Raw genomic sequence first — 26,650 nt, forward strand, 5'->3', positions numbered from 1 at the left:
AAGGAGTTAAAAGGAAGAATCCCAGGTGGCCTCTGGGAGAATCTTGAGCAGAGAGGACAATTATATGGCAAAGAGAGTCTCTTATTACAAGGAAACACACACACAGCAAGGCACACGGAGAGAAAGACCCTCTGAAGAGAAGGAGACTCAAAACTGAAGTTGGGTCTCTCCTTGAGTACTGGGGGTCTTGGAGGGGTCTTCTTACTTAATTCAGCTTGGCCATTTTGAACAAAGGGAGAATTGTGGGCACATGACTTTGGGGGTAAACATGTCCTGATCTGGCCTAGACTGGTCCCAGGGTATGGGAGTCCTACTGGCAGGAGAAAACACCTTTGGGCTTTTGTCATTAGTCAGAAGTATGAGGAAGAAGCCGAAAATGAGCCGTCTTGACTGTGGATTTGTGGGCCCTTCTGCCTATCCAGGATCTGTCTAACTCTGAGTCCCTCAATGGGATCTTCTTGTCAAGCAAAAAAAAAAAAAAAAAAGACTCACCATTACTGTGGCCACACTCCTTAGAGTTCCCTCCTACTGTGTCTAAAACCAGAGTTGGTGCAAGGTCCCGTATAACCAGCCATACCCAATAATCCACCCCTATGCTTGCAGGCACCCAGGAGGTTTGGTGGTGCACCCCTCTAAACTAATCTGAAATATTAGACCCATGGTGGGCGAATCTGCTTTGGCCCAGTGTTTACTCTGCAGAGAGTCTTGATGCAGGGCTCTGGCCTCAATTACTATCTCCCTTGCTGTCAGGTGCATGTTTGCAGCCACATAAAGGTTCTTCCGAACCCCCAGGCAGTACCCCACGAGACACAGGCACAGCTGGTGGGGACCGGGCCCCTCTCCCGGCTGTTTGATATTGAGGAGTAAACAGTGCATTCAAACGCTGCCGTGGGTGGATCAATTATTAAACAGCCTGGCACAGCTGGTGCCATAGCGCCAGCGAGTTTCCCTTTAGATCTTTCTGGAGTTTGCTTTCAATATTTAATCCAGCCTGAACCGGGAGGTCATTAGGAAATGGATATTCCGGGTCACCACAAGCTAGTGCTTGCATTACGTGGTTGCACCACAGGCAGAAGACTGACCTCTGCTGCACAGGAGAAGTTTGGTGGGCTGGACTTTTGAAAGGCATTACTCCCTACAGTAAAGAGTAACAGAGAGACATTTCAACTTTTTTCCTTTCTTTCCTGACTTAATAAAAGTAACATCATAGGGAGGGTTAGCCTGTTTGCAAGTTGATCCTCAAGTAGCAATTTGACAGTCTCTTGGAATGGGTCTCGGTAATTAGTGAGAGGACGCTGGGCCCGAGAGTCTCAGGTTTAGCTTATAAACAAGAGGTTCCTGTGAAGGAGAAAATGTTTCCTTTTTAGAGTTGCATTTTGTTACGAGACTGAGTTTGTCTTCTCTGTGGCCATGCTTCTCCTCAACTGCAGACAATGATGAGTCAGGGATAACAGATGCACCATTAGGAGGTAAGTCAGCTACTTGGACATAAAAGGTTGTGATGTCGCGTTTCCACAGGGTCCCTTCTGACATAATGGCACACAACGGTGGCATTAAAATGTCGGTGCCTGTGTGAAGCAACTTCCTCGAGCGGTCCTCTTCTGCTGTGAGGTGTTCCGTACCCCAGCCACTTACCCTCTATCCCTGGGCACGGATACACACACCTTTCTCTTCCTAGACTCTCTTGTTTGTGGATACATCACTGTGCGCCTTCTTCATGTGGCCTTCTCTCTGTGATGGTGACTTGATTTCCAAATAGGGTCTCCTTTGCATTGTGAATACTTCCCAACCTGTGGCTTCTACAGAGACCCTATTTCCACATCACGGAAGTCACAGGTTCCAGGTAGAGACTACACTGACAGGAACTTGGACCGTTTTGTGTATTTACCAGTCTTCCCACCCGTAAGACACAGGAATGACCCAGGAGGACGTGAGGGCAGGAGGTAGAGCCAGGGCCACAAGCTCCTACTAGGCAAGAAAACGCTGAAGCTTTCTTCATGGCACCTCCAGAGCCTTGAGGGGGTGTGGTCTGGGAAGGGAGTGAAGGTTTGCCCAGGGCTGGAAGGGAAACTTCGCCCCATTTGCTCGTGTCTGTTCTGCTTCTTTCTCCTTCCAGCCCGTGGGCTGAGTGGCATGAGGTAGCTGCTGAAGTGACCCATTGGGCGGGGAGCAGAGGCCCCTGCCGCCTGCATGTACTCAGAAGGCTGCTTCTATCACTGAAGGCGGACCCCGGCTCCACTCCTGCTGTCTTGCCTTCCGAACTGTGCACCCTTAATAAGATTATGTCGGCTAGGCTTAAACAGGATTACCTCTTAGTGAAGAATATGTTTACGTAATGAAAGGCAAATTCCAAACTTCCAGAAAGGTCATGGGAGCATTTAGACCACGGTTAAACCGTGAATGGCCACTCTGTGTACAGTTCATAAGCAGGGTGAGTGGAGGGGACACTGCGGGGTTTGACCAAATCCAAATCCAGTCTGTCGCTGGAGAAAGTCACTTTACTGGTGATGGGAAAGAACCCTGTGGGAAAGCCTCTGGCTGTCACTTAATCCCCAGGGCTTTCAGTTAGTGTGAAACATTCCTCTTTTAGGTGTTTAAAGGCTTAGAGATGAAAAGGAATGAGGAAGAAGAACTAACCAAAGAAGGAAGACCTCCTTTAGAAAGGGAAGGAATGTTCTGGAATATTCCGCTCTGCCCAAAGGTAAAGTCGGCCTGCATTGATTACTGTTCTGTTCCCACAGGCTGATGGGCAGTGCTGGCAGCTCCACCGTGGTGGAATAAGAAGATAATTCTTATTTAGAAAAGGGAAGAGCACCCAAGCCAGCACGGGGGAGGGGGAGTAGGAGGTCTAGGGAGGGGGAAATGACACTATGAGTTCTGACTTCTGGAAACAGGTAACTTAATTCTTAACTGTTAGCCATGTTTACCTGATAGCCGCCATTTTAAAATCTTAGGTTTTCTCACAAACCTTCAAGGGGACAGTGAGATGGCTCAGTGGGTAAAGGTGCTTGCCACATAAGCCTGGTGACCTGATTTTAACCCTGGGAACCCACATAAAGGTGGAAGGAGAGAGATGACACCACAAAGTCATCCTCTGGCCTCCAAGTGGTGCGCTGTGGTATGCACCCTGCCCCCCACATCGTGCGCAAGCATAATAATAAATTCAACATTTTTAAAGCCCTTCAATTTAAAAAAAAATTGAATCATGCTTATTCTAGTCAATTCTGGAAATTACTGCCCCAGATTATTTCTGGTTCAAGGACATCCAGGAGAATAATAAAGGAAACAGGTAGAACAGCTGGGCAATCCCAGAATGCTGTCCAGACTACAAGAAAACTGGCCTGAAATTTGGGAGAATGTTCTAGATTTCAGGAGAGTCATAGAGACATAAAAGCAAAACATTACCTTGGTTGGGATCGGTAGGAAACTTCTCTGCAGATGGGGCAGTCTGAGCTAGGGCAGCACGGGAGGCTGCAGGAAGCATTACCGTGTGTCTTGGATATGATTGCACTGTTGGCTGCACGGGTGGGCACCTTCGCTTCCCACAGTCCTGGGGGGACCTGACACCCGACGTATCAACATGAATGGCACAGAAAGGCTAATGCGTGGGCTCTCTAGGTTCTTCATATTGCTGTGATAAAGCTCTCTGACCCAAAGGCAACTTGGGGTGGCGGCTTGGACGGCAATGACCCCCACAGCCTCAGATAGCTTGATGCTTGGTCCCCAGTTAGTAGCCCTGTTTAGGGAGACTTAGGAGATGTGAGATTGCTTGAGGGAGTGTGTCACTGGGGGCCCGCTTTGAGGTTTCAAAGGCCATGCGCCATTTCCAGGGCACTCTTTGTGCTAGATGCAAGCACTCAGCTTCTGCTCCAAACCCATGCCTGCCACCTGATGCCTCCGCTTCACCCTCACGGATGCTAGCCCTTTGGTACCTAGCCCTTTGGTACCGTAAGCCCCAAATAAACTCTTCTGTGAGCTGCCTTGCTCGTGGCATTTTATCACATCAATAGAAAAGTCAGGCAGGAAGGAGAGGATTATTCGGCTTATACCCCAAGCTTACAACCTATTATTGAGGGAAGTCAAGGAGCCATGAAGGTTTGCTGCTTGCCAGCTCACTCACAGGCTCATGGGTAGCCTTAGGGGCAGCTTTCCTGCGGCTCTGGGGACAGAATCTGCTAGACACAGGTCCAGAACCAGCCTTGGGAATGTGCTGGAGCCATCTAGTGACAGAGGGCGCATGGAGACGGTGCAGTGCTCATGGTGGCTTAACTCCAGCCTTGTTGCAGGAGAGTAAGCTGCCTCCTGTGAAGACCGGCAAGGTATACTTGCCCAGGATCACGCACCTGGCATATGGCAGACAGACACAAAGGGGTGCGATATGTCTGAAGTGTGTTTGAAACTCTCAGCCATGGGTGAAGGGTGAGCGCAGACGTGACTGACCTCGCGGAGACGCTGGTGGGCACGTGGCTGCTCACCAAACAAGTCTTTCATTGTTTGTGTATTTAGCACGAGCCATGACAAATTATTGGAGGAAAAGATCAAAGCGAGAGATCCAGGGCCAGCAAGCTGGCTCAGCAGGGAACAGACCACCTGAGTTCACTCCCTGGGACCCTCGTGATGGGAGGAGGGAACCAACTTCATGCGTGTTGTCCTCTTACCTCCACATATGTATGCCTCGCCACCCCACAACCACCACAAACACACAAAATAAATTAAAATGTAATTTCCAAAAGTGACATATCTGAGAAAGTCATGGCCTCCTTGCTGCTTCAAGGTGCAGCTTTCCTGAATGTCACAAACCACCACTTCTCATAGTGTTTGACCAATGTCTCATAATGCAAAGCATCAGAGGTCTCCATGGAAACTGCTAGATCAATTCCTCCAAGAACCCCCTCTGACATGTGACAAAGAGAGGAAGGGTCTAGGCAGAGGTAAGACTGGACCCTGGGTACCCATTCAGGAATAGCCACCATGCAAGCTCCCCTTTCACAGAGGCAGCTGGCTGGGTAGCGTCTAGCTAACTCTGACTCTCCTGGAAGACCTGTGACCCCAAAGCCTTATCAGCAGCCACCCTCAGATTCCCCCCTGCCTTCCTTTTGTCGGTGCCCAGATGACACGCTGTCTGGCTTCCCATAGAGCGGTCCTTCACCTTCAGGCCTACCCATCATCTTCTTTGAACACACAGTTTATGGGGCTGCGTAGGAAACTTTTGCCTCAAGTCTGAACATCTTCTGGTTTCTCGTCTATTTTTAATACCTCGTGTCCACAGAGCACTTTCCTTCCATGCGGTCAGGTATTTCGCATCCTCTAATGAATCCTCCTGGAGTGGTGAGTGACCGGCCCTGAAAAGCAGAGGCCACGGAGGAAAATCAACACTGGGGAAGGGCTGGCTTGGCCTGGGTGGGTTTTATGCCTCTAGAAAATTCCATGTTCTTGTTTGATATTTTGTTTTCTAAGTGTTAAATCAGACACCCAATATTTCAAACAGGACACTTGGGAGGCTCCCTTAGTTCAGAGCAAGTCTATTGTTCAAGAAAATTAACTTGTAAACTCATCTTAATAACAAGAAAAATCTATATCCTTACCCCTCTCCAGAGAGCTGATACAGATTCAACGCACTCTGTGGGAATGGAATGAGCTTTACCAAGGGTCCCACCAGGCCACCCAGCCCAAGAGGGCCTTTCGTTGTGGAGCTGGCATTGTGTAGACCGGGAACAGCCAAGGGCTTCTGGTGACTCTGCCACCACCGCTCATACAGGACACTGTGCTCACCTGAGGGTTGTTGTGCCCAGGCTAACAAGGACAAGAGTGAAGAGTCATGGTTTTGTTGGTTTCTAGGCCCCTTCAGCTTCTCTGGCACCTCGAGGATCAACGGTTTTGACTTCCTGGAAGTTCTATTGATACTACATACAGAATTTTCCAAACAGACAGCCAAGTACATGATGCTGATCCTGCAGGATGTCGCTGGGCTCTGTGGTGTGGCACACTCCTGGAGGTCTTCATCGAAGATGTGCCATGCATTGCAGAGTTCAGATAGTCTGCTAGTGTCCCCATCTTATCTCCTCATTTCTCCCAGAAGGAAAAGTCCAGAACATGCCCTGTAAGGGAAATTATTCCTATTTAGCTCTCTTATGTCCTTTATGTATCCACCCCTTTAGTCAATCCTAGTTTCATATATTTAATCTTTTCTCTTTCTACTGCCATCCACCAACTGAACTCCAGATGTTGCGGGAGGTCCTCCCACTCCTCCAGCATATAGCTGCTGAGATACCAGCCCATTGGGGCGTGGTCTCTCTCCCTTTAAAAAAGTGGCCACTTCCCTCTCCTCTCTCTCTTCACTTCCTGCTCCTCCGGCGACTAGACTCCCTTCCTGGTTGCGCAGAGGGCTGTTGTCTGGGACGGTGACCTGTAAGTTTTTTCCCCTTTAAATAAATACCACCCTATTAATCATAATTCCAAACTGGTGTGGCATTGTTTGTGACTTACGCCTTCATCCAGATGCTCAAACTGGACCAACCATCACCTTTGGCAGACAGTGTGCTCTTCGTGTTTGCTCACAGACCCTTCCTACCCCAGGTGACAACCATCCCAATGCCCCACGGATGGTTCTTGGAGATACGGATAAACTTTCCTGGAGTAGCACATGCTGTCCCACTGTGGGCCTGTGCCGTGGAAGGCCTAAGCTGCCCGTGGAATTACTATGGAGGCTGGTGGAGTTCATGCAGGACTTCAGACCGCTTGTGGTACTGAGAAAGGAACTCCCTCAAGCAGGTTTTTTGTTTGTTTGTTAGATCAGGCTTCCACATTACTCATCCAACCCCTGACTACACACCTATGCCTTTCTTATTTTACATTTGGCTTGCTCAGCTACTGATCTTCAGATGTATGAACTGGACCAACCCCAACAGTGCCCTTCAGTGGACGATGTCCTCTCAGCACTTCCTTCCTTAAAGGGCAGGTAGAGAGGTGGTTAGCATGCTATGTCTTACAGCATCCTTACCCTGTTGCAGCTAGGCTGGTGGGCCATGCCGAGAGATAGATAGATAGATAGATAGATAGATAGATAGATAGATAGATAGATAGAGAAAGTGAGCTGTGGTTCTCACCCAAGAGACTTTCAAAGTGAGCCTCCTCCCAGAGACCCCAGGCCTCAGATCTGTCTTGAAGAACATTTAAGCTGTGCTGTAGACCTTCATCTTTCAGTCAGGAGTAGAACCATCAGCTCTAAGACATCCACCCCTCCCCCACAAGGTGCCTAGCAACATAACCCCCATACTTAGTGTATTTGCACTAGACATGGGGATGATTGATGCTACCCAGGTAACTCCAGACTCTCATCCTCAGCCACTGTGATGGTTAGCTTTGCCATATTGACACAACCCAGAATTTCCTTGGAAGAGAGTCTCAGTGAACCTGTGAGGTCATCTGTGGAGAACTGTTTTAGTTAAAGTAATTCATGTAAGGAGATCCAGCCTGCTGTGGGTGTGTAAAAGTAACAGGGGGCTGTGTAAAAGTATACCAATTAAACTGGGCACAGACAGCAAGCAAGCAAGCCTGCACACATGCTTCCATTCTCTCCCACTGTGGTGTGACCAACTGTCTCAAGCTACAGCCCTGTGACGTCCCCACAACCATGGGCTGTAACCTGGAACTGTGACCTAAAAATCAACCTTGTGTCCCCTAAGCTGGTTCCTGCTGGAGTATTTGATCACAGCAGCGACGTGGGACTGAAACTACCACTCTCCCAGGAGAACACAGGCCCCACCTTTTCCTACGAGGGGCTCCTGATGAAAGGAGAACAACTCACAGCTCTGGGCAGGGAAAAGGAGAGTTTAAGTCACAGAGCTGGGTGCTCCATGAGGTGCAATCCCAGATCTGCTCTGCCAGCTCCATGCATCCCTTTCCCAGAAGCACAGCCCCTTTGGCAGTTCCCACCTGATTGCCGTATCAGCACATTGTAAAAAGGCTATTAGATCAATTAATTAATTACCTCTCCCTGATATGCCTGTGAATGAGCGTTGGCCCGTTATACTTTCACACACCTAACTGTCCTCACTCAGGCCAAAGTTGCCCAGTGGGCAAACGTTAAGTACAGAATAAGCCATCTCCTCTCAACAGCCATCTCTTTGTTCAGAGTTCTCCTGTTCCCCTGGTCAGGGCTTAATTCAGCTAACTCTCCAGGTGATAAAACTCAAACAAATTAATTTTACTTAATGTATAAATGGATCAGTAACACTTGATATGGCGGTGCCTTCTTATTCCACCACCACCACCATCAGCACCACCACCATCAGCACCGCTTTCATCATCACCATCAGCACCACCACACCACCATCATTTCTTCTTCTCTGAGACAGGGTCTCTCTGTAGTCCTGGCTTGCCTGGATTCAACTCACAGAGATCCACCTGCCCTTGTATCCTAGTTGTTGGGGTTGAAAGTATGTGCCACTCTGTCTGGCACTGTGGCTGTTTCCTGTGCTGTTAGTTTCAAAGCCTAAGTCACAAGCTGTCTGTAGGGTGCATTAGGAAACATCCCCCTACAGGCGACTCACATTTCTGCATGGTTTTTCAAACGAGACACTAACTGCCCTTTGTCCTGAGTGGTCTTTTCCAGAAGGCGTATACAGCAAACAGCCTCAAAAGACAATGACGGTGTCTCCTCCAGGACCAAATTATGGACTGCCTCTCTGCCTGGTATCAAATATCTGAGTTCCTGTCCTCAGAGACTGCAGTGCTCATGTGTGCTGGCATCTGACTGGACCCAGGCACATCATGGAGGGGCTTGGGAACAATGATTTGAAAAGCCATGCTCTTTGCCCATCATCTCTGATCCACGATTTTGGTGCCTCCTGCCAGCATCTATGAAACCACGGCAGACTGATGGACTGGCTCACAAGAAGATAGTCTTCATAACTTTACAACTCTAGATCCATATTCATACAATAACATCAAAATAATACCCAAGGGCTTGCAAGATGTCTTAGAAGTAGGGATGCTTGCTGTGCAAGCCTGGCGTGAATTTGGTCCCCAGAACTGATGTAATGATGGAAGAAGAGAAACTGACTCCACAAAGTTGTCCTCAGACCTCCACATAAGTGCCACGGTGTGCATGAATGCCCCTCCCCAGTAATAATACTTTTTTAATTTAATTTATTTATTATGTATACAGTACCCTGCCTGCATGTATCCCTGCAGGCCAGAAGAGGCCCTTTGACTGCACACCAGGTATCTGCTGGTTCTGTCCATGATGGGAACAACACAGAGTGCTCTAGAAGAGGCAGGAAGTGTAGATGTGAGTGGGCCAACTCCCCACTGGCTTTGTCATCTCCCGCAAGTCCCTGTGCTTGTAACTGCCTCTCTCCTCTCGTCCCCAGCTCAGGGTGGCAGTATCACAAATGTGTTCTATATGACCAGCAAGGCGAGCACTGTGTCAGTGTCATCGAGGCAGCAATGAGCCAGGGACTAAGAATCGAGGAGAATGAAGCATAGCAGGAGCCTAGAATAGATCCTGTGCTGGAGGAAAAAATGATGAAGGATGCCACGGGGTCAGGATCACAGTGGAATACAGACAGAAGACGTGATGAAGTATGGGGTCAATATCAAATTTACTGAACTTGATAGCTTCCCTGTGAATGTTTTAGGGGGCATCCGTGGTCTCGTGAAACACACCTGAAATATTTAGAAGGCGAATGTCTGAAGGGTGAGTGTTTGGATGCACACAGCTCCCTCTAAGTTTAGAGGAAACATGTATACACATCGAGGGAGACAACATATGATGCACTCTCCAGAGGATACAGCTATACAGGGGAAAGACAGCCGGGCTTTCTTTGGGTTTCTCTTGCAGGTTTCAGAACACCCCTACGTGTATGCAGTGCTGGGACATTGGCTGATACGTGGGGACAAACCAGACCTGATATGGGAGTGTTCTACACAAGTAGAGGAAACCAGAAAATGGTTGCACCTATGCCTGGCATAGTAACCAATAAGCATAAATGGGATTACTTCTAGGAAATGCTTGGAATTTACTTACAGGCATGGGAAACTGATAGGTAGCTACATCACTAAAGAAGAGACACCCTCCACAGCAACTATTAGCTACTTATATATCCTTGGGGATGAGCAGGGTCTCACGATCCCCTCGTGCAGCCTCCCCTGTCACTTGAGGGAATGTTAGGGAGATCAGTCTTGCCAGGGTCTCATTGGAGTACTCACAGCAGCTACGATTTTAGACGACAACTGCCCTGTCATGCCCAGAGGCAGAATTCCACAGCAGGGTGATTATTAAAGAGTCACCATAAATATTTGTGGCAGCTGTTTGCGTGCACATAGTTTTCCAGGTAAGTTGGAAAAGTACCTAGAAGTGCTGTTGCCTGGTCCAGAGGGAAGACTGTGGTCAAATCGTACTTCAGAAACGGCTGCATGGGGTAATCACCATGAGCAGGGCATGAGCGTTCCTGTTGCTTCACCTTGTCACCGGTGCTTGTCATTATTGGGGGTTCAGATTTCTGCCTTCATGGGTGTGCATCTCACTGATGGTTTAATGTGTGGCTCTCTAACAACACGTGGGAGCCTCTTCCCCTGCATCCTGATCGTTTATGTTTCTCATCTGTAGAAGTTCAAATCTTTTGCCAGTTTTTAAATCAGTTTTTTAAAAAATTTTCTTCTCATCAAGTTTTAAGAGTTCTTTGTGGATCTTGGATGAGACTTTTCCAGATGTAGTTTGTAAATATTTTCTCCCAGCCTATGGCTTTTATCCTCCTCCTCCTGTTTCTTCATGTCTAGTTGTTTTGTCTATTTTAGATATCAGCTTTTAAATTTGCACTTATTATTATGCAAATGTATGTTCCTGCTATTCTGTCAACATTTGCTTTATGCACTGGAGCGCTCTGTCACTAGATGCATTCATATTTATGATCTCTGTCTTTATGAATGATTGATTGCTCTGTTATTATGAAGTCTCTCTCTCGGGTTGCTTTAATTCTCTGCTCTGAAGACGACTGAGGTTACAAGAGGCACCTTCTTGTGCAGATCGTTTGTACGACAGACTCTCTTCACTGGTCCCCAGCTTCCCCACTTAAACCACAGCTCTAGAAGACAGCCTGTAGCCGCACTTCTGAAAGCCATTCTGATCACCTTTGAATAGGATGGTTTGATGTTGATTTTTGTCATAACAGATCTAGGATTCCTCATCTGGGTTTTCTGTTTGCTCCTCTTTTTATGTATCCTTTTGGATTGTTTGTCAAGATTATAGGGCTCCATTTTATGTCATTTGTTTTCCATCTATATCTGATCATAATGTTTCTTTGGTAGTTGGTTTGGGGATGATGTGCTCTGATTTTTTCACCATCTCACAGTTATAGGGGCAGCACTTTGTGAGATGCAGACAGAAGCCGCTGTGCACACCATCAACCTCCAGGCCCATCTTTCTCACTTTGGTTGTCATAGGGATGGTGTGTATAAACAAGACCAAGCACAGTGCACAAAGACTTGAGGGAAACGAGGATGACTTTCTTTAAATGCTGATTCTTCCCAGTGCTCTTGATTGTTTCTTAAAGGTTTGAGTTTCTATCTGATATAATTCCCTAAATAAGGCAGGGAGTGGTAGCACCTGCTTTTAATCCAGCACTTGGGCTCCAACACAGATGAATCTCTGTGGGTTCGAGGATGACCTGATCTACATAGCAAGTTCCAAGACAGCCAGCACTACATAGAGACACTCTGTCTCGAATGAACAAACTAAGGGAAAATGAGTTAAATTCTTACAACATAGTAAAATAAACTCTACAGAGACAACATTGGCATGGTTGCTGGCAGACCATCAAACGTGGGCCGCGTCGAGTTCATGAGGAAGCCCCCGTCCCTTGAGCACCCAGCATGCGCAGCAGCTCACAAGCTCAGCCTCCAGGACTGCAAGCAAGGAAATGCCTGCTGTCCTTGTCCCCCTTCCCCAGGCACTTAGTCATGGACTGTGGAGCAGATGAACCACTGAGAAGGTTTCGCTTTTCCTCCAAGGTTTTGCCCTGCTTGGGGTCACTGTGCACATTCTTCAGGGAGTTTTGAGTTGTTTAAATTAAAACATTGTTTTAAATTGTCTTGACATTTTAATTTTCTGTACCAACTAGGCTGTTACCCACAACAGCGGGGGAAGGGCTGTTCTGCTCAGTTTGGGTGCAGGGGTATCTAACACGAATACTTATGGGGCTGATCTCTACGGTGGGAGACCTGAAAAAATTGATTCCGTGTCCATTGTGGCCTTGCTGCCTGCCATTGACCCTGGTGCCCAATGTCCCAAGCCATCCATCCCATAGTTGCAGAAGAAAAGGATCTCTTTGCACACTTCCTGCCTTCCGCAATGGCCTTGAGGAGAGGTTTGGCTAATTCTGGCCCATGGTTTCCTTTTTAAACCTTCTAAACTCAGCAATTGTGCTTTCCTAATGCCATTTCTTCCTTTTTACGTAAAACCACAGCGGCCACAGACTCTAATGCACTGCTGCCTCCCTCCCTCCCCTTGCCCCGCCCACCTCTGCTGAGGCCACAGTCTATCTTGTATCTAGTGTTGCAGCTATTCATCAGTGTCACCACCCATTACAGGCTTGTGTCCCCTCTCGTTCACGATGGGGACCTTGTTCCTCATTCCTAAAGGGATGATCGATGGAGGCAGAGCATTTGGGGGGTGACTTGTGGCAGGCTTAGGTGACTCAAGCTCCCTATAATGGGAGCAAATGTCCCTGCAGGAAGAGCAATCAGAGACCACCTTAACACCATCTCTCGCCCTTGTCTCTGTCTCTCCTTCTCATCTACTGTTTTTTCTTTTGTCTTTTTGTAGTGTTTTTAATTTTACTTTGTGTGTCTGCGTGCACCACATGTGTGCCTGGCGCCTGTAGAGGACAGAAGAGGGCATTGCAGCCCCTGGAACTGGAGTTGCAGATGGTTGTGAGCTGCCATATGCAGGCATTGGGAATTGAACCCCAGTCCTCTGGAAGAACAGTCATTGCTCTTAGCTGCTGAGCCATCTCTCCAGACCCTTCCTCTATTATTTCTGTACCTCCACTCCATCTCATTTCTGTCTTTCTCACTCTCTCTCCCTCACAGCTCTTCCTCTAGCTCCGTCTCTCCATTTCCCTCCATCCCTCTGCGACTGTTGCCCGCTGTGAATGCACCAACTAGGCTATTACCCATCATCTCCATGCCGTTTTCTATGTCTGTACCCAACTCCGTCATCCCCAACTCCATCTCATCCATCTGCATCATCTCCAGTACCTTCTCTATCATCTCTGTCTCCATCATCTCCTTCTCCACATCATCTCTTCACCATGTGAGGATGTAGAGAGAAGAAGGCTGCCTATATATAGGGTAGGGTCGAGGAGGCCAACTCAGGCAGTGCTGGTGCCCTCGCGCAGGCAGGCTGGTATCCGGGACTCGGTTTCAAGAAGCTCCCAAGAGGGATGGAAAGATGCAGGGTGGCATCGGCATGGCACAGATGGCAGGGCTAGGGCGAGAACCTGAGGGTCGATGAGAGCGTAGCACAGCACAGTGAGGGGACACTACAGCTTCACTTGCTGCTCGGCTCAGGTGTCCCTTCTCTCTGGTGTCCCATGATTCCTCTTCAGAACACTTCCTTTTTACCAGTTCCTAGAACTTGTAACTACACACTAACTGACTGGATTACAGACTACTTCCTTGTTCCTCAAGTTCAAGCGGCTGGAGTCATGCATTGTGCTGTGACAAATGTCTCGGGCTCAGTGAGGAACTATGACCCGATTTCACAGTGCCTAGGCCCACTGTGGGCTCTTCCCATCTACTCAATTTCTTCCTGACTTCCCACTGGAATTGTAACAGGCACGCAGGCCTTAGTAGACACTGAGACCTTAGCACAACCAACTCTAGATGAAAGGGCTGTTCAGGCTATAAAACTCAGCATGTGGACAGCATCAGCTGCCAAAACGAAAACAAAGGCCTACTCCATCAAAGTCCATAGTTACAGGAAAGTCTCTAACCGTACTAACCTTGCTTCTTAACTTCTGTAGTTCTGCTTCTGGCTAACCGCTCTTGTTAACTGAAGTATGTCAACCCAGAACACGGTTTTTGTGTTTAAAAGCTCACCCCAAGAAAGGCTCGGTGGGAAAGGCTTCACTGGGACCCCAAGCACCCAGTGCAATCTCCAGCAGGCTAGTAAGGACTTTCTGTTGGCTTAAGCTCATGTCCTAACAGTCTTCTCTGATGATAACCCCACCACAGAACAGCACTGAAGACTCCAGTTTCCCTCTGTGCATCCCTGTTCCAGGCCGTGGTGTTCTATTTCTTATGTGCTTTATGGACGCAGCCTTGGCATGGACCGTGACTCAAGAACTCCCTACTTTGCTCCAAACAGTGCTGGCCTTCAGCCTTTTCCAACCCAAATATGCCCCATCCCACCAACCCATGTTTTGGCATGGGATGGCATCCCCACCTCCATGTGAACGAGAACGTAGATAGACCCTGAGCAGGAAAATAGGAAAGAAGGCATCGTGGAGTCTCACTCACCAGATGCATGCTTCTGCTGCAGATTCTGGGGCATGTTACCCTAGAATAGGAGGACCCTTCCAACTGGGGTGTCTCACTGGCCAGCAATGGTTGGTCAGCTCTGGGGTGGCTGCGTCTGACTACCTTACCTTAGCATAGATGCCATACCCCTATTGTGACCTCTGAGGAACTGGGCACAGACCCGAAACAGGAAATTTTAGGGGTTGGTACATATCAGGGAAACTCTTCTGTCAGGACAGGTCCTTAGGCTGGGCTGTCTGTATGAGGCTGTGTCCAGTGGAGCCCCATAGTGAAGGCCAGGCCTGACAGTGTACAGAAACTGGCAGTTTCTGTGTGTATAGCTGCTCTCCTTCCCCAGGCTTTCTTTGGCCCTCATAGGTTTTTCTAGAAAGGTCTGTGCTAAAGTCTGAGCCAAACAGCCATACTTGGCTGTCCTGGTTTCTCAGGGTTCTCTTAGTTGGTTGTTCTGGATCCTCCAGACTCTCTGACCTGGGACAATTCACTGTTCCTAGCTGTCCTGGCTCCTCAAAGGTCCTCCAAGGTGGAGCCCTCATGGTCATGGCCTTGGGGTTAACAGATGAGTCTAGCATGTCCTTGCTTTTCTGCACTATCAGTGGTGCCTGGCCCTTCAGTGGTGAGAGCTTGGCTCTACAGTCACCGTGCAGAGACTTGATCTTGTTTGGGGCTCTCCTAAAGCCCTTCTGTGAGAAACAGACGTACCAGCAACGGCCCAGCTTTTACACAGCCTGGCTTCCACTAGACGTATGGTTTCCAGACAGAATGCTGACTCCCAGCGTGGCTTTGCCGGCCCCTGGCCCATGCACACAGTGCGACACTGTCGGGTTCAGCTGCACTCCTGTCTCAGATCCTAGCGTCCTGCTTGGACTTCTCCTCATCTTACTAACGGCACAAAAGCTGGCATCCGGGTGACAGCGCTGAGTTCTGTTTTTGCTGGGTCCTAGGGAGTAGGGACATCTCACACCTCAAGCTTCAGCTGACCTCTACCTACCTCCTGGGATGGGCAGTGTCAGTGCTTCCATACCCAACGGGATGTTTGGAAATATAAATAGCAAGTCCTGAACCGCACAGGAAGGAGTAGCCACAGCTGATGCTGGGAGCATTCCCTTGCTCTTCTCGAAGGCTGCCCTACCTTTCAGAGTCACCAAGAAGGTTTTTCTCCTTTGCGCGCGCTCTCTCTCTCTCTCTTTCTCTCTCTCTGTATGTGTGTGTGCTCGCGTGTATAAACAGGATCTCATATAGCCCACACTAAGTGTGAACTCATAGCCAAGGATGACCTTGAACTGATTTCCCTGCCTCCACTCCCCAAGTGGGGGGATGAAAGGTGTGTGTCACCGTGGATGGTTTGCGTGGTGTTAGGGATGGAACCTAAGTACTTATGGATGATAGGCGAGCACTCTACCAATTGAGATACTTCAGAGTTGCTCTTGGGTTGTTGATGACCCGAGAAAAGGGTGTGTGTCGCTGCTAACTGTGGCTCCTAGGAAGGGTTGTGCTCCCCCCTCCCCAATACCTTTCTTATTGTTTGAAGTGGAAAATATCTTTCAGTGACAAAATGATGACGAGACTCGATGATACTGTTTTAAATGTTGGGATTTTTGCAAAGTAAGTGGTTGACGACCCTGTGTTGCCTGCTCAGATTATCCACGTTAGACTGTTTCCAAGGTCCACCATTCTGGAAAGCTCAGCCTTCTATAATATCCTGTGGCTAGCTGTGCACACACCAGAGGGTTCTCCAGTAAGATCCGAGAGCCTGTTGCAATATCCACATCTCCATCTTGCTGGGATGTGCTCAGACTCTGACATTATTCCCTTGCTGGTTTTGGCCCACCCCTTCTGTTGGAGCTATATATATATATTTAGAGGAAAGATAGTTAAAAATATTTCTCTCACCTGGCTTGGTTTAGTTATTTCTTCTTGTTTCTTACGTTGCCAGACACCTGTCATTCTCCAGCACTCAAATGCCTCTGTTTCCCAAAGCCAAGCACCTAGCACCTTCCACACTGCCCTGAAGATCAACCAACCCCCGTGTCTTGTGATCATGAAGCTCATCCTAAGGCCAGCATCCTACCCACTCAGACATGTGGTCTTACTGAGCCCAGCATACAATATAAATGAAAGAAGGTTCCGAGTTATTTGTGGGGCCCCTGGCAGTGGAACCAGGACTTATCCCATGTACATTAACTGGCTTTTTGGAGCCCATTCTTTCCCTGTGGGAGGATACCTTGCTCAGCATTGATGCAGTGGGGAGGGGCCTGCCTCAACTTGGTATGCTAGATTTTGTTGACACCCCAAGGGAGGCCTTACCCATGGGGTGGGGAAGGCAAGGGGTAAGAGAAGGGGAGGGAGGGGTAACTGGGGTTGGTATGTAAAAGTAAAATAAATAAATAAAAAAAAGAATCAGGTTGGAGGCATCAAAAGTCACCACAAGCTCTGCCTTGGGGAAGGACAGGCACAGGGAAGGCGTCCTGGTGACAGGGAAGAGGCTCACTTCAGACAGGACAGGCTAAGGTCAAGAGAATCTTCTGAGCAAATTGTTCCGGCTTAGACAGAGAAATGGAAATCCCATGAACTGCTGTGGCCAACAAGAGCACTGCAGGAGAGGGGTGAGAATCCTCAGAAAGGATGCTGGGAGCAAGGAAAATAGCTTCCGGCTGATTGACAGCTTCTCTTTATTTCCAAGTTGAGAAATAAATGATGGAGCCTGGAAAAGGCCAGAAGGCAGCCCTGCTCCCAAGCATACAGAGAGACCTTCTGTGAAAAAGTTAATGGAGAAAAATATGTATTTCTTTAATATTTGGATTTTTTTAAAGACAAGCCATATCTCTGAGTCTTTACTCTCCTATCTATGTTCTCTCCAGTTTTGTTTTTGAGACGAGGTCTCTCTATGTATCCTTGGCTATCCTGAAACTTGTTATGTAGACCTTGTAGCCCTTGATCTTGCTTTGTAGTAGAGGATGACCTTGAACTCCTGATCTTTCTGCCTCCACATCTTAAGTATCGTCACTGCAGGAGTTCACCATCATGCCCAGACTTGAGAAAAAAGTTTTGACTTTTCAGTTGGAAATTAGACAAGATAAAAGATGTCCTGTAGGGATGTCTTAGTCAGTGTTCTATTGCTGTGAAGAGGCACCATGACCGTGGCTACTCTTATAAGGGAAAGAATTGTATTGGGGCTGGTTTACAGTTTTGGAGGTTTAGTCTATTATCCTAGTGGTAACCATGGCAACATGCAGGCAGACATGGTGCTGTAGAGAGGTAGCTGAGAGTTCTACATTAGGATCTACTGGCAGCAGGAAGAGAGAGACACTGGACCTGGCTTGGGCTTCTGAAATCTCAGTGCCCACCCCCAGTGGCACACTTCCTCCAGCAAGGCCACATCTACTCCAGCAAGGCCACACCTCCTAATCCTTCTAAGTAGTGCTGCTCCCTGATGACTAAGCATTCAAATATATGAGTCTGTGGGAGCTGTTCTCACTCAAACTACCACAAGGGAAATACGGCAGCAGATGGAGGGCTTGCTGTGAGCAACACTTGTATGGGGAACAGACATGAAGTCTGGCCAGAGTCACTGTGATACAACAGGAAAAGGTACCCCCATCCATGTGTCATTGTCTAAGGTGCTCAGATCTGTCACCATCCACTGAACCTCAGAGAGATCAAATTGCTCCAGTCACCCTCCCCTCCAGGCAAGCAGAGCTTAGAAACAAAAGAAGTAATCCATCATATACCGAGTCTCAAAATCTTTGAAATTCATTCACCTCCAAAATTTTCAGTATTTCAAACATCTATCATTTGTAGACATATTTGAAACTATTTTCTATTACTTTTGTCAATTGAAAAAAAAAGATCTCTCTTAAAAGAAAAATTTTCTAGAAACTGAATATAGTGGTTCATGCCTGTAAGCCTAGTACTCTGAGAGCTGAGGCAGGGGGATTGTGGTAAGTTCCAAATGGTCTGGTCTGCTTTATGAGATTCTGTGTAAGAAATAAAATCTCATGGTTGATTTTCAAAGATGCCTGGAGCCAGCTTGAGTCCAGATGCAAATAAATGGAAAACGTGAGACCTCTGCTAATGCCTGCTAAGCTATCCCCTCATAATCAGACTCTGCTAAGATAGCCCCCTCCCCCCCAAAAAAAACCCTAGAAGGCAAGATTAGAAAATTACATACAGGCACATTTGCCTACCAGGTCACATTTGTCTAATGAGCTTTAAGGACATGAAATGTAGAGAAAGGCCCACACATGGACTTTGTTGAGAAACAGAATGTAAGCAGCAGAGGGGCAGGTAAGACCTAAGTGATGTACGTAAAGGTGTCCCTTCTGATAAACTGGGCAAAGTAGGAAAGGAGGAAGGGGTTGCTGTGCTAGGGCTTAACAACCGTTCTCTGCATTCCCCCCAGTGCACCCGATGCTCTGGGCCGATGCCCCACTTTCCAGAGCCACAAAGTAAACTGCCTTGTCTTCCATACACTGAACCTCCAGTGCTCCCATTGTAAAGCGAGGATCATCGCTTTTCACAAAAGTTCTGGGGCACCACAGTGTGTTTTTATCATGATGTTACTTAAAAACGTAGCAGTGACAAACTGTGAGGTTCTTACATTTAAAACAAGTCAAGAAAGAGGGACTCTAGAGCCAATAAAACACTAGTGAGTGACATCATCAGAATGGGTTTGTTGTGGCACCTGCAAAAACACTAGCAATGTTGCTGGCTTGTGCTTCCCTGGGCAATTCCTTCCTTCGATTGAGAACACAATGCACCATTACTCCAGTCTTCAGGGCTGATTTCTTTTGTTTACAACAAATCCATCTTAGCTGCTGATTCATTATTTAATGAGAAAATCAATTTAATAATACACCATCAAAGCACAATTTTGAAAAATGAAAACAACTGTCTCCATGAATGTCAGCACTAGCAGGAACAGAAATCAGGCAGCAGATTGGCTTCAGGGTCAATGTGTCACAGAAACTGAGGCGTGGTCTAAGGCACATTTTGGGTTCTGCATCATTCCCAGGAAGCCATTTTGGCACCTTGTCCTTTGAAGCCTTTGTCCTGTACTGAAACCTGTCTCATTGCACAGTAAGCTTTTTCTCTGTTCTGTTTTGTTTGGCCATCTCTTAGATTTAGGGGAACATTATTCTATCAAGAATATCTACTATTCTAACATTGTTTTTGTGGTGTTAAATCAAAACTGCTAAATCTATGAAGATGACAGTCTTACTCTGAGAAAATGTCTTTCACCAACAAAAAGAAGTCTGAAGTCTATCTTAGCCACAGACATCCCTGCATCCACCTCTACCCCACCCCCATCTGAGCTTGGACAGGACCAAGTTGATGCAGGTCAGACCATCACCCTCCTGGAAGGAGGGGCACTTGTGTCAGTGTGTCTGATACAGGGACACATGGATACAGACAAGGCTGTGGGGGCAAAGATGAGCCACGGAAGAAAGCCCTTCAGACTAACAGAAGCAAGGCATGGTGTTGGAGCGCCTGGAGGAGACTAAGTAGAAAGTCTGAGGCGTATCGTGGTCTCTGAGGCCCCCTGTCCAGCCTTAGCTCGATTTTTCCCTCTTTTTTTTTTTGAGCCTACATAGTTTTTGAGATTTTTTTTAACAACAAATATAAGAGATTTTAAGGGTTAGTAGATTTTTTTAATAGGGTGAGCATTTAGTTGCTTTTGTACCAGCTGTTTTAAAGCCCGCAGCTGTTTTTTTCTGTTAGAGGTGACTGTTTAACCCATATTGGTTTCTCAGTTAACCATTTTAAAGGCAAGGCTGTTAGTACCTCTGAAGGTTTATGAATTGCTTTGTGTACAGCCTGAATGGCTGGTGACCTTTGTCTATAATATTTTTTAATATCTTCCCCAGAAAAATAAGTTTGGGGGGCTGTAGGAATGTTAATCTGGGTCTTTCATTGCTGCAATAGGTCACGACCCCACACATTTATTGTAATATTAGCTACACATGGCCTCAGCCTTCCTCTCTGTCCTTTTGGCCCTATGCATTTAACCCATCCTGTGCTTTGTTTTACTCGAGATAGGGTTCCAATTCCTAGGAACTGAACATCTACCTCTTGAAGAGGCCAATTTCGATGCCAAGATTTAGGAGTAATGAGACTTACATCCACACCCGTGTCTAGTAAGTCTTTAATAAAAATGCCATTTATACACACTTTTAGCTTTGGTCTTTGATCATTTATAGAAGTCTTTCAGAATATACGTTTCCTATGTCCTACTGGAGGTTTTGGTTTATCCTTCACATCTATTCCATCATCCAGACCAGTATGGTTTTTTACAATAGGCACTGGATTTTTTAATTTTCCTGGTGAGACATGTTCTCCACAGTAACTGGGAACGATTAGACCATGTTTGTTAGACCAAAGAGTTTCCTGATAGTATTGGATTGCCTTGTCTGTCTTTTGTTGACCTACATTTATTGGTTTACTGTCGGCCTTTGTCACACCTCCTACATATACCTGAAGGCTGAGTCCTCCTATTCTTGCCATTCCCAGAGGAGACACTATTCCTAGGAATTCCTTGTCTACAATCCCCTCTCAAATGTCCTATTCTACCACAATTAAAACATTTGGTATTTTGATGTCTCTTCATACCATTGGAAATTGCTTCTCCTACCCAAGCTTCAGTACTATAGTCAAATGTCTTAACATTTATTGTATGCAGGATCCATTTATCCATTGGTGCTGGTCTGACCTTTAAAAGCCCAAGAATCTTTTTGCATTCTAAGTTGGCATTCTCAAAAGCCAAAGATTTAATTAATACACATCTAGTTTCTGGGTCTGTTACTCCTATTTGTACAGCCTTAGTTAATCTTAGTAAAAAGTTACTAAAAAGTTTTTTCTGCCCTAGTTAATCTTAGTAAAAAGTTACTAAAGGGTTTTTTCTGCCCTAGTTAATCTTTGTAAAAAGTTACCAAAAGGTTTTCTCTGACCCTGTTTAATCCTAATATATGATTCAATTCTCTTTCCTGATTTTTGAATCCTGTTCCAAGCATTTGAAGCTGCTGTGCTACATAGGGACAAGATGTGTTCATCATAAAGAGTCTGATCCCGAGGATCAGACTAAAAAGTCCCTCACCCAGAATTTGATTTTGGGAAATCTCAAGTCTTTTTGCTTTTCCCCGTTGTTCTAAAACTTTTGCTTCTTCTCTCCAATAACACTTTCATTGCAGCTGAGGTCCATTTTCTAGGACTGCTGAGATTAACTGAATCCAATCTTGTGCCATTGGCTTATTACTTGAAGGCCATGTTTTGACCATTTCCCTAACTAAGGACAAATGTATTCCATAAGATACAATTGCTTGTTTAATTTTCTTTAGGTCAGTCAATATGTATGGGCTTCCATGTATATTCTTTGACTACTTTAGGGTATTTGGTGTCAGATGCTCTTTCTGATGATATCACTGGAAAGGCAGGTAGAACTCTGGGTAAGCTATCCCAGAGTTTGGTACATACTGATGAGGCTACATTTTTGTCTTTGTACCTTTTGTCCATGGTCATCAAATTTCATAAATTCCCAAATCTTTTTAAATCTTTTTACCACTGCCTTTTGTAATGTTTGGATCTCCTGTCCAGTGTTCTGCTCTAATGCCCTCATTGAGGATTCCAAGGTGTGTGAAGTCTGTCCAGTAGAGATAATGTCTCATCCTTGGACATAATTTTTATAGCATGCATATTACCTTCCAGGAGAGACATTCTATCAGTTTTATCTATCATAACCACTTGACAGAGTCCAATTAATACATTTAACAGCACAAATTCTCTCAGACAATATCTCAGCACCCTCCGTCATTGACTGGGTTTTGTTTGTCAAATTGATTGTACCCTTCTCCAGTTGACCACTATCAGTCTGTGAAGACTGTGTCATTTCTAACAGTGCCTCATTCTTGGCCCTATTATCAAACCATGTTTTTAAGGAGAAAATATGAAGAAAAAAACTAATCCCCAGAATCAAATAGAGGGATGTGGTATGGGACAATTATGTTTTAAATAAATGCTGATTGGCCAGTAGCCAGGCAGGAAGTATAGGCGGGACAACCAGACAGGAAATAGAGGTGGGTCAATGAAAACAGGAGAATTCTGGGAAGGAGGAAGACCATTCCTCTGAAGTCCTGTCCAGACACCGAAGAAGGAAGATGTGATTGCCCCACTGAAAACAGTACTGAGCTATGTGGCTAACATAGATAAGAATAATGGGTTAATATAAGAGTTAATAAGAAGCCTGAGCTAATGGGTCAATCAATTTATCATTAATATAGACCTCTGTGTGATTTTTGGGGGGACTAAACGGCTGTGGGACCTGGTGGGAGGACAGAAACCAGGCAGGACAGAAACCCAGACAACAGGGATGTAGGAGGGAAATTATATAAACCTTCCATAACATAATACATGGTATAAGTAAAAAAGCTATTAGATTTTTGGATTGTTAAATTGTCATCTTACCTTTTTAAATTATAAATTTATATTTTAAATTATAAATCTTACCTGTGGTTGAGTTTGAGCTGGAGTAAGGTGCAATACCGTTACCTGCCAGTAGGTGTCGGGGCGCACTTGTAGCCATGTGGCCAGCTTGAATCCGATTTTAGCATTAAATACTGAAAGATATGCTCAAAATAAAACAATTATTTAGTGTAAATCACAGACCGTGCACTCCATGGAAGTCCCTGACAGGTCAACAGCTGCACGAACACAAAGAGAGCAAGAAAGCAATGCCGAACAGAGACAACCGGAGAAGCCCACGTCCCACCTGAGCTTCCACGAGTGCCAGAAAAACTGGACCCAGAAGCCAGCCATGCAGTTGTGGGTGGCCAAGGTGCCTGAGCACTTGCAGCAGCTCTGAGGCATTTAATGAGAAAATATGAAGGACCACAGCTAGCAGCCACTCAGGGCTGCTGCTTGGGAATTCTATGCCCAAATGAACAGCGTGGATCTTGACGGCGGCTGGCTAGAGCTTCTGGAGACCCGAGCCCCATTGGGTGCCAACTGTAGAAGTTACCTCGATTCGGGTAATAACCAGGCTAGCTAAAAGATAAAACAATTATATTTTTATTTATTATAAGGGGAAAACTTAAAACAGGAACGAGAAGTCCAAGCTCAGCTTGCTGCAAGAGAACCACACAGAGAGAGGGCACCTGGGCCATGTGCCATTTTTCTGTGTCCCAGAAAGCCACACCCTAACTTGGTCCCACCTCTTAAAGATAATTGGTTGGTAAATATTCCCTGTCATTAGCTCATCTTGGCTGTCTGGACCTGGTCAGTCATTTCCCTTCTTAGGGCTTCCATTTCTCGTCCCTGAACAAAGGAAATCAGAGTGTTTCTCACAGCGTTGTTGGGATATCAAGCGAGCATGGAATCACTTAGAATTTGGTATCGTGATGCAGTATCTGTGGCCACCTATGTTGTCTCCCAGATTAAAGACTCTTCCTAGCACTAAGGGATACCAGCTCAGGGATGGAAACTTTCCTCAAAGGGACCTTCTTTAGCGTGTGAGCATGTCAGAGCAGTGCATCTGTTTCACTGTGTTTGTTTCTGTCAGTCCTGGTTATCTATCTTATGAGACAGCCAACTCAGCAGTCACAAGCCACGGAAATTTCAGGGCACAACTGAGATAAACAAAGAGCCATGGCCCCACACTCAGCCACGACTGACCATGTCCATGTGTACTAACCAGTGTGGGAGGGCACAACTAGAAAGCAGTTCGTTCCTAGAACCCTGTGGCTCCAAGCTTCACAACTGAGACTAACCAAGCTCAAGATTAAATAGTTCATCTGGACTTGGACAGCCAAGAAGATAGACGATGTAGACATCAGCAGACAAATGTCTGGACCACAACCCCCTCCTTCTGTTCATATTGCCTGGAGATGGATGGCCGAGGGGCGGGCCAAGGGCTCTATTCGTGTGGATTATGTCCTGCCTCATGTCTCCTCGTGTGATGAAGGCTAATTCCAGTCTCTGGGGTGGCTTTGGATGGCTTGCCTGTGTGAAGTCACATGAGGGAACTTGGGATGAATTCCGAGACTTATAGAATTTCTACCAGGGCTCTGACCATGCTGGGTACCCCATCAGACCATGGTGGGTACCCCACTGGGCCAAAGCTGCTGCTTGGCAGGAATCTGTAAGGTATCGACTAATTGAACAGTTCTTGGGTCTCTATCTCAGTAGAGGTGGAACAGGCCGCTTCTGTTCCTGTGGTCCTCCCACCTGCTTCAGCTCCCTGAAGATCGTGAGGACCTTCAAATAGGTCTCTGTGTCCCCACATCTCTTCTCTACTTTCATCAGAAGGCCCGAGAGAGGAGCCTGTGTTTGGAACAGGCCATGTTTGCACAGCCCCGGCTGAGTACTCACTGGTACTTTCCAGAGGAGATGGGGTGGGGTGGGCAGTGGGGAGCCCACCCCAGAAGATGTAGGCTCTGGACTGGATGAAAGCAGCTCCCAAAAATGATGACAAAGAGAGCAGGCACCACCTTGACTCAGCAAACAGTAAGAGAAAATTATAAACACGGGACTCAAATCGGGAGAGATGCTGTTTCCAGACAGGCTTGATGGATTCAGGTCGCATGAAGGAGATGTTCCTGTAAGAACGGATTGCTGAGGAAGGATGTGCTATCACCTTCCCTGAAGGTCTTTCAAGAGAGCATTAATTTCTACCTGTCCGAGGTCAGTTAAATAGGTCCAGCTTGAAGGGAGAAAATGCATCAAAGTGATGGGCAAGGTCTCTCCTCGCCTTGCGCACCTGCGGTTTTTCAGCCGCTTGCAAGACTGGCTCATAATACATTCTGGAAAACTGAAAGTATGTCTGGGCTTTGCCCAAGGCTCCTGCATGACCTGTCGTCATGTCATGGGAGGTAATGCAGACCATAGAAATAACCTGTATTTGTCTCTCAGAGACATCAGTTTATGAGAAAAGCAGAATGGCGTAGGTCATCACAAAGACACTGCAGGGATTACACCTGAGAGTCACTGCTCCCGTCATTAACCAGGTGACAGCAGACACTGGGGAGGATGTGAGGAAAGAGAAACCCTCATTCATGGCTGGTGAGGCTCTAAACTGATGCAGGCCCTGTGGGGATCCGCGTGGAGATGCCTCAAACAACTAAACTAGAATTACAATACTGCCCGGCTATATACCACTCCCACGCATAGGCTCACAGGACTCTATATCCTACCACAGAGACATTTGCACGTCCTTGGTTATTCCTGCTCTTTCCATAATAGCAAGGGAACGGAACCAGACTAGATGATCACTGATGGATGCACGGATGATAAAAATGGGGTACAGACACACAATGGGCATTTATTCAGCTGTAAAGAAAAGTTAATCATGCAATTTACAGGACAATGGGTGATTCTAGAGCACACTATACCCAGCAAGGTGACCTAGACCCGGAAGACAAAGGTCACGTGTTCTCTCTCATACTGCGATCCTAGCTTTTAAAGTTGATATGTGTACATATTCAGTGTGAGTGTGGGTATAGGCTGTGAAACTAGAATTGTTACCACAGAGGGAAAAAAGAGGTTTCTCAGGAACAGAGGTAGTGAGGGTACCGAACACACAAAGCAGAAAGGAGGTTCCTGGGGGTGAGGGAGTACAAGGAAAGGAAGGAGGTTGGGGAGGGATGGGGGGGGTGAATAGTCAACAAAACAAATTGTATTCTAAAATCTACAAGGAAACCTATTACTTGGTATGCTAATTTTAAAAATTAAAAAATAGAAAGGCTCTGCAGGCAAAACACGTGACTACAGCACATTCTCGCTGAGTCTACTGCTGTAAGCAAGGCTTGCTTCCAAATGCCAGCTCCCAAGGCCCATGGCAGTGCATGGCAGGCAGAGGACCTCTGTGGCACTTTGCAAGAGGGAGACCAAAAGCCTAAGAATCCAGGCTGCGTGAGAACCTGAGACCCAGGCACCATTGAATGGACGGCCCACTCCACTGGGAAGCTCAGAATTCCAACAGAGACAAATTCACTGGCTTTCCAAGAAGATCCACACCACACTTTCCACAACACACACGTGGAAGACCCCATATAATGACTAATAATAACCATTGAAATAATAAAATTCACACATTGGTGGTCGGCACACAAAGCACTGAGGG

This window comes from Microtus oregoni, unplaced genomic scaffold (assembly GCF_018167655.1).
Source record: "Microtus oregoni isolate MIOR12 unplaced genomic scaffold, Mior012 000024F_ref0000369, whole genome shotgun sequence".
In the NCBI taxonomy this organism is placed as follows: domain Eukaryota; kingdom Metazoa; phylum Chordata; class Mammalia; order Rodentia; family Cricetidae; genus Microtus; species Microtus oregoni.